This window comes from Tupaia chinensis, unplaced genomic scaffold (genome assembly GCF_000334495.1).
Source record: "Tupaia chinensis unplaced genomic scaffold, TupChi_1.0 Scaffold000135_1, whole genome shotgun sequence".
In the NCBI taxonomy this organism is placed as follows: Eukaryota; Metazoa; Chordata; class Mammalia; order Scandentia; family Tupaiidae; genus Tupaia; species Tupaia belangeri.
In genome coordinates, this window is record NW_006159604.1 from 441,827 (window position 1) to 456,034 (window position 14,208).

General features: G+C 38.7%; 2 pseudogenes; both read right to left on the reverse strand.

The window, feature by feature from the left end:
* Nucleotides 1-11,478, reverse strand: part of LOC102493478 (40S ribosomal protein S2-like) — a 73,689-nt pseudogene extending 62,211 nt beyond the window's left edge.
* A 579-nt stretch (nt 11,479-12,057) lies between these two features.
* On the reverse strand, nt 12,058-13,739 carry LOC102493896 (tubulin alpha-1C chain-like; annotated as a pseudogene).
* Nucleotides 13,740-14,208: the final 469 nt, after the last annotated feature.

Genomic DNA, 14,208 nt, shown 5'->3' on the forward strand with positions numbered 1-14,208 from the left:
AAGGAATGCCATGCATGTCAGTCAATACAGAGACATTAACATCCCCACTTCATCATTCAATACCTTTTAATTGTTTTTCCCAATCATTATTATTATTATTTCAATTATTTTTTTAACCAGTCAATCATTATTTCTGACAACATACAACCTGGAAAGAGTCAGTGCCAAATTCCTGAAACTTCTTTTTGTCCAATTCTTTCTGATTCTTTTGTTCAATGCTAGAAGAATAAACACGTTTATGAAAGTAGAAACATTCACTGAATACCTAACATGAATGTTCACATCAGTCATGTAAGGAAGAGAGTATTGTCCCACTATACTTTCAAGGAGATGACTATTTCAGAGTTAGAACAGGTAGTTAAAGTCAGGTCTTTGAGAATTTGCTTCCTCTTAGGAGCGATTGATGTTTTGTGTTCCTGTAATCTTGAATTGCACACATGTAGCTCAACTCATTTCTAGTTCCCTCTCCTTCTCCGCCTCCCCACAAACTTGTGGGACTCCACTGCAAATTTGGACCTTCACATGTACACCCCCAAATGTTACAAAGATGCTGCTTTTGCTTATGACTCCATTTTCAGAAAAAAAAATATGTGCTTCTATATTGAGATTGTTCTATTGCATATTCTTAAGAAAGGCATTCATTAGCCTAAGAAGGCATTAGGTAGTTGGCACATTTTATACTTTCAGTGGATTCTGTCCCGGAACAAGCAATGGTTTGTGTGAATGTGTGTGTGTGTGTGTGTGTGTGTGTGTGTGTGTTTTAAATTTCAGCTTCACGTGGAATTTGAATATAAGAGTTTAACACTGACTGTAGTCAAAGAAGTGATAGTCACTTAAAGGCAGGGAATTTCTCTACTTCAATGAAATCCAAAAGGGCATAAAGTCATTTTAAGAGAAAGTCATCAGGCAAATGGAAGGCCCATAATGCAACTCAATTTAGACCTTTCTTAAGAGGTTAGAGTCAAATGGGTAATCTGACCAAAGCTGTTCTGTTTGATTATCAGTTGTTACTATTAATACTATTTTTAAACTCCAATAAAACAATAGATTGTTTTAATAGGCTAAAAGAAGCTTTAAAGTCTTTTTATAGACAAGGAAACTGAAAACCAAGATGGTCACATGACTTTCCAAAAGAACCATTGAATTTAGTTTGAGTTATTATGTAAACTCCTGGACTCTTCTCATTTAGAATATTTCATACTGCTCTCCATATTAGGCCATAAGTACTTTGGAAATGCCACCCTGGACATATTCTATCTCAGATGGAGAAAACATTGTCTATGCTTCCAACAATGTGACAAGTGCAAGATGTTTCTTGACCATCCTAGTCTCTTCCCTTAATAATGAAATACATATTAAAATAACATAATTCTTCCAGCCAGGAATGATGCTCTTTTTATTTCACTTATTCCACTTTTAGAAATAAATGTGTTATTCTCCACAGTGAAACTTGAAATTTCTTGATCTGTCATCCATTTTTGGTCTACAAAGAGTATTTCTAAGGACTTAGCTTACACAACTGGATGGAACAGGTTGGAAGCTCATGCAAGGAAAGGGTAAGGATTGGAATGGGAGAGAGTTTAATATTGTTTATATTGAATTTGAGGTTTGTGTGGGAAAATCCCAATGAAGATGTTACATAGGCAGGTAGATTAATGAATCTGAAGCTTAGAAAAGAGGTCTGGGTTGAATTTGTAGTGGATAAATTATATTGAGTAGCTACCTTCTCTCTCTTACACCTTATTATGATTAATATTAGAGCTGTAAGATGGTTCACCAAGGTCAAGTCTGAGTTTGAAACTAGGTTCATATTCAATAATGATATAAAAGCAAAGTTAATGGGAACCACTGGCATCATATCTGTGATCTTTAAGCAGCATATCTCTTTCCCCTGTAATGTAGTATCCTATGTGTTTCCAGGAGAATCACGTCATTTGAAACTTTACTTGGGTTTAGGGAGCTTTCTCTTGGAAAGATGACCGAATGCTTTATTTACTGTTTACATCAAGATTTCACAGGAACAAGTATTGCAGGTTCAGTATCTTAAGGCATTTTTTTCTCTGACAGAAACAATGATATGAATTATTCAGTGTGCCACAGGAAGATCATAAATTATTTGAGCATTGCAGTTTAACTATAGTTGAATTTAGGATTACTAATGCAGTATAGTGATTAAACCTAAAGGTACACAAAAATTAAGCTTTCTTCCTCTTATTTGGGAGTTTGTGGGCCAAGTACTGACTTAAAACTTATACCTCTCAAAAATATTTGATCTTCTTACCACCCTCTTCAGAATATCCAGTTTAAGGAATTAAGAACAACAAAAATTTAAAATCCAACTACAATGACAACAGCACATTTTTTTTTCACAATTTGCTTCTTTCCTGGGCTCTTCCATACTATAAATAACTTTATATAGATGGTCTGAGGACAAGTACAGGCCTGATATGTTGTCTGATCAGAGACACCTCTTTATTCATGACACATAGTATGTGCATATGTGTGTGAGAGAATGAATGAAAGAAGCATGTTGGACAGTGTGTCATTATGTTGTAAGCCCCTTCCTTAGCCATATAGCTCATCTCATTGGGATTTTAGGCACATATATGGGTACCTGGGAGTTTCAGGTCAACCTGGATGGAGATCTAAACCTACAGTCAGCCGTGTGACTTCTAGCACCATAGTTCAGTATGCTACTGTCTATATCAGTGAGGCTGGGTCAGGATTCTCCTTTAAAAACACCTATTTTCAAACCAGAACCTGCTTTATTGACATGAGTCCTGTGCTGTCCTGTAGGTAGGTACCTGTGCTCAGAACACTCTCAACATCAACTTAATGTTCTATTGTCACTGTCTTGAAATTCTTTTCTTTCTTTTCTTTTTCAGGTTTCTACCATTGGGTACATATGCTCTGCAAAGAGAGACAGAGAAATAGAAAGAGAGAAAGTCATTTTTTTCTCTGACAGAAACAATGATATGAATTATTCAGTGTGCCACAGGAAGATCATAAATTATTTGAGCATTGCAGTTTAACTATAGTTGAATTTAGGATTACTAATGCAGTATAGTGATTAAACCTAAAGGTACACAAAAATTAAGCTTTCTTCCTCTTATTTGGGAGTTTGTGGGCCAAGTACTGACTTAAAACTTATACCTCTCAAAAATATTTGATCTTCTTACCACCCTCTTCAGAATATCCAGTTTAAGGAATTAAGAACAACAAAAATTTAAAATCCAACTACAATGACAACAGCACATTTTTTTTTCACAATTTGCTTCTTTCCTGGGCTCTTCCATACTATAAATAACTTTATATAGATGGTCTGAGGACAAGTACAGGCCTGATATGTTGTCTGATCAGAGACACCTCTTTATTCATGACACATAGTATGTGCATATGTGTGTGAGAGAATGAATGAAAGAAGCATGTTGGACAGTGTGTCATTATGTTGTAAGCCCCTTCCTTAGCCATATAGCTCATCTCATTGGGATTTTAGGCACATATATGGGTACCTGGGAGTTTCAGGTCAACCTGGATGGAGATCTAAACCTACAGTCAGCCGTGTGACTTCTAGCACCATAGTTCAGTATGCTACTGTCTATATCAGTGAGGCTGGGTCAGGATTCTCCTTTAAAAACACCTATTTTCAAACCAGAACCTGCTTTATTGACATGAGTCCTGTGCTGTCCTGTAGGTAGGTACCTGTGCTCAGAACACTCTCAACATCAACTTAATGTTCTATTGTCACTGTCTTGAAATTCTTTTCTTTCTTTTCTTTTTCAGGTTTCTACCATTGGGTACATATGCTCTGCAAAGAGAGACAGAGAAATAGAAAGAGAGAAAGTGAGAAATCACCCTCTGGGGGAATGGCCACACAACAATTCCTATTCCTACATTCTCCTCTTGGTATTGTTCGCACACATTCATACCTGGTGTGATTTTCAAGCTGCTGAGTCCAGGGCCCATGGAAATCCAGCACCTTAACCACCATGCCACTGGCTGGCCCCAAATTCTAATTTTTTAACAGGGTCCCTACACTTTAATTTTGCATCAGGACTCACAAATTATGTTGCTAGCTTTGCCTTCTACTTGACTTTGATTTCCTAATGCCTGACCTTAGCACGCCTGTGCCTTTAAAATTACTCAGGCCTGGGCCAGGGGTGGCATGGTGGTTAAGACTGCTGGATTTCACATCGCCAATTGTGTAGTCCTAGATCCAGACCTGGTGGTTTGAAAAACACACTGGGTCTGTGTAATCAAAATCCTAAAAAGGGAGAGAAATAGAGGAGATAGGAGTGCAGTATGACTGTGTCCCATGGGGGTGCTTTCTCACTTTCTCTGTTTCTCTGGCAAATGCACATAACTTCTGGGAAATTAAAAAAAAAATTACTCAAACCAAAAATTCTATCAATATGCCTGAAGAAATATTAGGCTCAAAAGTAAATATGAAGACTGTTTCTGCATTTTCCAATTTAAAAAACATTGCCGAAGTATACATATGCTTGCCAGAGAAAGACAGACACAGAGAGAAAGTGAGAAAGCATCCATTAGGGGAATGGTTGTCACAAGTCCTTCTCCTCTACTTCTCCCTCCTTTCAGGATTTTGGACATACATACTCACAGATCTGGTGTGTTTTTTAAGCTTCCTGGTCAGCACTCAAACTATATGGCCATCCATGTGGGATCCAGCTACCTTAACCATCACACTACTTGTTGACACCATCTTCCAATTTTAAGCTATGGAAAGACAGTACTTGGGTAATTTCTGAGACTTCAATACATGTGTTAAAAGGAATGATTTTTCAAATCTGGATATCTATATGCAGATAGGTTCTTAATCCCTCTAAATGGTATGGGCTATAAAAATGCCAGAGTCAATTCTTCTACACTGTCGCGGAAAATGTATATCAGTACAGTCACTGTGGAGAACAATATGGAGGTTCCTCAAAGACCTACAAATAGAACTATCATGTGATCCAGCAACTCCACTCCTAGGTATCTTCTGCAAAGGACAGGAACATGCTCAGTCAGAAAAATACTTGCATGTCCATGTTTACTGTGGCATTATTCATGATTGCTAAGATATGGGATCAACTCAAGTGTCCATGACCAGATGAATAGGCTGAAAAATTGTGGCACATATACAATGTGGAATGCTACTCAGGTATAAAAAACAACAAGACCCTGGCATTTGATAGAAAGTGAATGAATATGGAAGATTTGCTGTTAAGGGAAGCAAGCCAGACTATGAAAAAGAGACATTTAATACCCTCATTTAATATAAAGTAAATGTCTGCACTCTGTGGCAGAAACGAAAAGACTAGAAGATATAAAATCATAGAAAACAATTGCGTATGCTTGAGACAGTGTGGGAGGAGGTGGGTTATGGGGGAGGGTGAAAGGAGGGGAATCAAGGAGAAAAAGAAAGAAGCAAAACATTTAAGGGACACAAAAATGGAATATTGTCTGTTGATAATGTGTATAATAATGTCTTTGACTAGACTGGTGTATAGTGTGTTCATGCTGGGAAAATTTATTTTGCGAACCGTGATGATGTATAGTGATTAAATGTATAAAATAAGAAAATAAAAAAAGGCCTTGTTCAGCTGGTTTAAAGGAATGTTGACAAATATATTCTCTTACCTTTAGTCTCTTTTGGAGATTCTCTAATGATTTTTCTATCTCACTTCCACTTGTAGGCACAACTTACTTCTTTGCAGGAAGGTTTGCAGTGAAAAATGAAAGAGGCAGCATGACCACCTTTGACAAAATCCAAGCTAATATGTTGCTTCACTGAGAGTTCTCTCCATATGATATCATCTCTGTCAGGAGGAAGGGATATTGTGCTATCAGTGGTTAAGGAGGTGAGGACAGTGGGCCTCTAGAGTGTCCCTTAAATATCACATTGTTCAGAATTTGCCTGCTACGTCCACAAAAGACCATTCCCTATTATTACAGCCTTCAGAGATTTAGTTAAATATATAATTCTTTTCTGACCTTCCAAGCAAAATACTCTGAAAACCCTGTGCCATCTAGGACCTAAAGGAACTTTGTTCAGCAGTGAAATTTTTTTATCCTTAGCTCCTTTTTGTGAGTTCAATTTCCTTTTTTTTTTTCTTTTAGTGACCTTTTTGTAACCTTCTTTTGATGTCATGGATAGCCAAAATCCAGGTGAGGGATGAACTAATGGTATAGATACTAACTGTGACTTGGCAAACTTTCTCTTTGTCGGTTGGGTGACTCAGGCAGGAGGGATGGGAAATGTGCTGTCAGTGGCAGAATTGCTCCCTGCAATAAGGCACATTCAAATGAAAAAGATGGAGGGGATGGGGCACATCCATATTCTCTTTATTCACCTGGTTAATGAGTCAGCCTGTTCATTAGGCACCAAAGAAACAAGCTTTATTATTTTCCCAACTGAAAAAAAAAAGAAAGAAAGAAATGCCTGCATTCAAATTATACCAACATGCTCCAAAGCCTCGTTAATTGAAAGTATGTGATGAGACCTAATGTAACATTTATCTTGCTGCAATTGACATGAGAGGAAGTGGTGCGAGGTTTAAGGAATACTTTATTTAAAGACAGGCTCAATGAGGCTGTGGAAATGATTGCCAGCTTGTCAGCTGACTTACTGGTGCCTGGAGAGCTTTCTGTCATTAGTCAATCTGAATCTCAATATGGCCCTGGACAATATATAGTGAACGCTATATTCCTCTTCTATCTCTATCTTCCTACCTCTACACCATCTTTCCCTAGCAGTTATTATCTCTATTAACAAACAAAAATTAGTATTGAGAACCCACTGGAGACTATGAAAGTGATCCTATGACAAGGCCTATGTTGGGGGCTTGTGTAACACATATGTCTTTCAAGCCCATGTACGAGGAAAGCATTTGTGTTTGCAGGAACCAGTGATTTTATGAGTGCAAAGAGCTGGCATTCAAAAAGAAGCCAGAGGAGAGTGAGGGAAGTATCCCGTTAAGCTTATTAGATTTAGGTAGGCAGAGCCCACTGTCTTGGGGAAAACCATGTGGTATTCCAGCTTTATCTTTTATGAGATAAGATTATCTACTTATTTCTGAAAGAGACTGTAGCTGGACCTTGTGGGGTCATCTGAAGCACAAAAGAATTTTGTGAAGTTCCCCCAGGTTAATTCTATGTAGAGGTAAGGTGTTTGTATGGAAGCATCTTTCTTTTCACACCCTAACTATTACGAAGAAGTGTACTTAGTAACATAGTTCAGTTTGAGCATGGCAGAAGGGGTACAAGGAACAAGTACATGCTTGGGACAATCCATGTTCTGTTGTTGTTGTTGTTTTCTTTTTATAAGCCTCCATTATAGTCTGTCTTCTTTTTTATTTATTTATTTTTTTTGAGAGGTTTTTGGTATAGGGCGCGTGCGCTCGCCAGACAGACAGAGAGAGACAGAGAGACAGAAAGCGAGAAATCACCCCCAGGGGGGGTGGCCACGCCCCAATCCCTTCTCCTCTGTTCTCCTCTCGGGGATCTTGGGCACGCACACACACGCGCCCGGCGTGAGTTTTAAGCCACTGGGTCTGGGATGCGAACCGCGGTCGACTACGTGGGAGTCCAGTGACATAGCCATTACACTAACTGCTGGTCCCCATTATAGCCTGTCTTCTTAAATGCAGAGATTTAGTTAACACTCAGTCTCTATGAATACTTCCATGATGATCAGAAGTCTCTGTTCATATTTGCTTAAGTAAAAATTGTCAAAGATCTTCGATTAGGTGATTCTTTCCCAGGGTTATGCTGTACAGAGATTAAAAATAGTCCCATTGTGGGGCCAGCAGGTGGTGTGGTGGTTAAGGTGCTGTACTCCCACATGGCTGATGGCGTTTCAAGATCCAGTTCTGGTGAAAAAATCCTGCCAGACGCATCTGCATGTGTACCCAACATCTTAGGAAGAGAATGGAGTAGAAAAGACTGCAGTGTGGCCATCCCACATGTGTAGTGATTTCTCACTTTCACTCTCAGTCTCCTGCAAGTGCACACTCCTTTGGGAAAAACTAAGAGAAGAAAAGAAAAGAAAAAGTAGTCTCAATGTGATTGATTCATAAATTTCATCACTCTCTAAGCCAGAATTCTCATTTTCTGTCTTTTAACTCATTGATTTCTTCATATTTGCTCAAATGTTTGCTCACAAAGGGACTAATTTTCTACAAGAAATTTGGGAAAATTTATGTGACAACAGGGCGTTCTAAGATGTGATCATATATATAATTGGCTAACACTTTGTTAATAATAACCATTACATATCTTCAAGTCAGCTTGGGATTTCAGTTGTTAAAGTTATAGCAATAAATGGAACAAATAACACACAAAAATATGAGAACTTCTTGAGGGTAAATATTTTTACCCTCAAGATTATTGCTGCTGGGACCAGCAGTTAGTGTAATGGCTATGTCACTGAACCCCCATGTAGCCGACTGCTGTTCGAGTCCCAGACCCGGTGGCTTAAACTCACGCCGGGCGTGTGTGCGTGCGTGCCCAAGATCCCGAGAGGAGAATGGAGGAGAAGGGGTTGCGGCATGGCCATCCCCCTGGGGGGTGATTTCTCACTTTCTATCTCTCTGTCTCTCCCTGTCTTTCTGGCGAGGGCATGTGCCCTACAGGAAAAACCTCTCCAAGAAGAAAAAAAAAAGATAATTGCTGCTATGGTTTTGTATGCTGTCCTCTGCAAAACTCATGTTTAAATTCAACTGTCATTGTAGCAGTATCAAGAGGTGGAATCTTTAAGGAATAAGTAAGCCATGAGGTCTCTACCCTCATTAATAGATATGAAAGGGGAGAATATAACAGGGCAAATTTGACCCTCTTTCACTCTATCTTGACTCTTCTGCCATATGAAAAACAGTGTTTTTCCATTCTGGAGGGTGCAGCATTTATGGTAGCATCTTGGAAGTGGATACTTGTTGGCCCTTGCCAGGCACCAAAACTGCTGGTGCTTTGATTTTGGACTTCTCAGACACCAGAACTGTAAGAAATAAATTTCAGTTATAATTTATTCGATGTCAGGTCCTCTGTTATGCAACACATCATGGACTAGGACAATTGTATTTAATGGAAACTTGGCTTATACATCATGTGAGTAGTTTACACATTATTGTGACTGTTATCTTTGGCATAACTAAAATAAATTTTGAAATTTAGGATGATACAGTCTCTTAAAATAGAAAATTTTGTTAATTTACTCTTTCATTGTTATGTGATACAAAATTGCTTTTCTTGATGACAGTCTTAGAGTGCTCAAATTTCTTATTCAGGTTTGTGTATCTCTGCTCTAGTTTTATATTATAGAGCTTACTAATCAAACACATTATCTTGGTAACAGACTATGACACAACAGGAGAACACAATGCTCTGCAAGGCAATTCCTGTAGGAAAGTTCCTAAATAAAGTTCAGAGACCTCCCTGAATATGCAGAGTGCATACATGTCCATGATCTGGGGCTGGCTAAAGGCTGGGGGTGGATTGTGACCTCAAACCCTGCCAGATGTGCTTTCTCTTCCTCTTCATCTCTCTCTATCTCTCTCTGTTACTCTCACTCATGGAAGAAATAAGCAAATGAACTTTCAAAAAAGATCATTCTATTGGGACCAGCAGTTAGCGTAATGGCTATGTCGCTGGACTCCCATGTAGTCGACCACGATTTGAGTCCCGGAGCCGATGGCTTAAACTCATGCCAGGCACATGTGCGTGTGTGCCCAAGATCCCGAGAGGAGAATGGAGGAGAAGGGATTGCGGCATGTCCATCCCCTCTGGTGGGTGATTTCGCGCTTTTTGTCTCTCTCTGTCTTTCTGGTGAGTGCATGTGCCCTATAGCAAAAACCTCTTTAAAAAAATCATTCTTCTCATCTCATTTATGAATTTGAAACTATTCTCTGCTCAACTCTCCCAGTTTTTATTTTTCTAGACTAAATAGGTTCATCTTATTACTCAATCAATTATCATAAGCAGGTTCTTTCTTGCTCAACTTAGTTGTATTTGTCAAGATCAGCTCCAACCAGTTTATAGTTGCCATTGTGTCCATAAATAAATGGATTTATTGTATATTTGCTTCTTGGATCAAAGTCTGTAGGTGAGGGATTGGTGGAAGCTGGTGGCATAGTGGTTAAGGTGCTGGCCTCCCACATGATCTATCACAGTTTGAGTCCCAGGCTTTGTGGCTTACTTTCTCACTTCCCGTTTTTCTCCCTCTCTCTGGTCAAATTAAAAATTAATAAATAAATTAATTAAGTTAAATGAATAATTTTTGTTAAAGTCTGTAGGTGGAGAAATGTTGAAATGAACAGAATTGTGCATAAGCACATATATGTGTGTGTTGATACTTACGTTGGGGAATTTTAAATGTCACTCACTATTTAAAAAAGAATAAAACATGCTGGTTTCTCAAAAAGATACCAAAAAACAAGAGAATTGTTTTGAATTTTCTCCAGGCTTGCCGAAGAGTATGCTATTTCATTGTCACTATTAAAATTTTTCTTTAAAAAATTTCACTGTACTCATTTAACTTTTACTCACGAATTGAGAGTACACATATATTTGTATTCATGGCAAATCAGGAGGATTTGCATGAGTGCACAACATGGGTAAGCCAGTCATTCAGTGGGAAATGTTACCTCCTATGATTCTATAATAACAAAATCTGAAAAGATGAGGCAAGAATATGCAAAAGAATAATTTCTCTTGAACTTTATCATAGAAATACCTTCAAAATAAAACAATAGGACAAACACCTTTTGCTATTTCATAAAGATTTCAGGCTTATGTGAACTTTGTTTAAAATGCATAAGTGAAAATATAAAAAGGAAATAAAGAATAATTCATGGATGAAAGTGGTAAGACAATAAATGTTAAGGTATTCCTCCACTTTTAACTTCCCTTTATTAACAAATGTTCCTGGGATATCTTCATCCACCTCTGCAACTTTCTTTTTTTGTTGTTGTTTTGTTTTGTTTTGTTTTTGTTTTAGACATTTTTGCCTTAGGGTATGTGCACTTGCCAGGGAGAGAGAAAGAGACAGAGACAGTGAGAGGGAAATTGTGAAATCATCTCCCAATGGGATGGCCATGAAGCAATCCCTTCTCCTCCATTCTCCTTCTGGCATCTTGGGTAGGAATGCACATGTGCCTAGTTGTAAATTTCAAGTTATTATGTCCAGGACTTGAGCAACAGTAGGCCATGTGGGAGTCCAGTGATGTAACCACTATACTGTTTGCTGGCCCAAACACCTCTGCAGTTTCCAAACATAAGTATGTAAAAGGATATTCCCTGCACACTTACCTGCAGCAGTAAGTAAGTAGCTGTCTTCTCACCAAGAATGCAAAAGAATAAATTGGATGCTTATGGTTTAAATTTGGAACCAATTTATCTAATAGGCAAAATACTAGAAAAAAATGAAGGTTCCTTTAATGTTCTTGAGGTCTTAACTACCTACCTATCTGCCCCACACATCTAAGGCTCTAATCCTCAGACATAACCACTCTCTCCTGATTTGTTGTTCTCATTTCTGTTTTCCTGAGTATGCTTTATAACAGCAATATTTTGCCACATACTTTTGGTGTCCCCAAAGAGCTAGTTGTACCAAGGGACAAAAGTGACTTTAAGAAGAATCTGGTAAGAGTTCTTGGAAGAAAAGAACAGAATTCCTAATTTAAGGTTATGATTCAGTATATGACAGCTCCTTAGTTTACTGAAAAACTGACTAATCTGTTTTGGTCATAGTGCTATTGAAACTATTGCCATGATATTATAGACTTTTTAACTGTGAGAGATTCTAGAGACCAAACAATAGCTGTATCATAGCCATTCAGAGTGGGAAAGGACCATCAATGTCATCTAGTTCATGCTACCCAATTGATCTCTGAATTTCTCAATAACTTCCTTGTCAAGAGGTTACCAAGTTTCTGTATAAACATCTTTTTCTTTTATGGAAACATCACTTTTATTGACAGTTTAGGACCACAATGGACAGTTTCATAGAACAAAAATAAGACAGTCCCAAGACAAGGGAGTGTAAACTGCATCGACAGGTCAATATTTTTCGCTCTCATCCTCTCCCTAGCACTGTCTGCTCCAATCTTCTCATAATCCTTAAGGGCAGCCATGTCTTCTAAGGCTTCAGAAAACTCTCTTTCCTCCATCTCCTTACACATGTATCAGTGAACAAAAGCATGCTTGGCATACATCAGGTCAAACTTGTAGTCCAGGAGAGCCCAGGCATCAGCAATGGCTGTGGTGTGGCTCAGCATGCACACAGTTCACTGCACATTGGCCAGGTCTCCACCGGACACCACAGTGGAAGGCTGGTAATTAATGCTGACCTTGAAGCCAGTGGGGCACCAACCCACAAACTGGATAGTGCTCTTGTTCTTGACATCTTTGAGAACCACATTGCCACAGTACAACAAGCAGCAAGCCATGTATTTACCATGATCAGGGCTGTATTTCACCATCTTGTTGGCAGGCTCAAAGCAAGTATTGATGATCTCTGCTACAGTAAGTTGTTCATGGTGGACTTTCTCAGCAGAGATGATGGGAACGTATGTGGTCAGAGGGAAGTGGATGTGGTCAGAGGGAAGTGGATGAGCAGATAAGGTATCAGGTAGGTCTGGAATTTTGTCAGATCAAAATTCAGAGTTCCATTGTGCTCGCTTTGGCAGCACATATACTAAAATTTAGAGCTCCATCAAATCAGAAGGAAGCAGTGATGGAGGACACAATCTGATTTATAAGGCAGTTAAGATTAGTATTGGTTGGGAGTTAAATGTCAAGGTTTCTATGACAGATGTCATAGCTGGCCTCATTGTCTACCATGAAGTCACAGTCAGAGTGTTCCAGGGTGGTGTTGGTGGTGAGGAAAGCATTGTAGTGCTCAACTACAGCTGTGAAAATCTGAGGACTGGATAGATAGAGAATTAAGCTTGGACTTCTTGCCATAATCCACCAAGAGCCATTCCATCAGTAAGAAGGTAAACACAGAACCAATTACCCCCCCAAAGCTGTGGAAAACCAAGAAACCCTGCCGACCTGTGCACTGATCAGCCATCTTGTGAATTCAGTCCAAAACGAGGTCAATGATCTCCTTGTCAGTGGTCTATTGCCCATGGACCTAGTTATTGGCAGCATCTTCATTGCTTGTGATGAGCTACTTAGAGTGAAAAAGGTGGTGGTAGTTGCCAATGTGAACTTCATCAATGACTGTGGGTTCCAGGTCTATAAATATTGCCCTGGGCATAGGCTTGTCAGTGTCAGTCTCACTGAATAAGGTGTTGAAGGAGTTTTATCCTTCCCCAGTGGTCTTGCCACTTGACTTCTGGCCATCAGGTTGGAAGCCGTGTTCCAGGCAATATTAGAGCTCCCAACAGGCACTATTGATCTGGATACCAGCCAGACTAATATAGATGGAGATGCGCTCACATATGATGGAGACTTATAGAGCTCTGCAATGCTGAAAAAGGAGAGTGAGGAAAGCAAGGGAGCAGCGACAAGGTTCTCCCACTGACAGACTACCAAGGAGTCATGGGGACTAGTCCTTTATAAACATCTTTAGTGATAAGGCACTCACTACCTATTGAAACTATATTTTTCTTGGATAACCATTGCTGATCCTTGTAAAATATTGCTTATACTGATTCAAAATTTGTTACGTAGTTTCCATCCTACCCAGTCCTACCCTTTTGAGGACACAGAACAGTTACTTCTTTCATCTTCATGACAGCCCTTCTAGTATTTGGGGAAAACTTCCATATTTCTCTTGAGTTTCTTCTTCTCAAGGCTCTATGCTTCTTTATGAGGTTGTTTTATGTCCCTTACTATACATATGATTATTCCTTTTAAAAAGTATGAGACCCAGTGTTTCATTTTATATAAAGAAGAAAATAAAGATATCATCCAAAATGAAAATGTTAAGAAAAAAAGTTTAATTATGCACAATTATAATTATATCTCAAGTAAAAAAGCAACTAGTAGGGCTTTTTTTTTTTTTGAGTGGTGGCAATGGGTTAATAGAAAGGAAATGGGTAGTAAAAATCCACTATACATTGACAGAAATGTATTAAATTATCTTAAAATTTTATAAATCAAGACAGAGACAAGTGGAATATTTTGAGTTATGGCAATAACCAACAAGAAGAAACCCACAAAGAGAAGAGTTAAAAGTAGTTATAGCTCTGAAACTTGGAT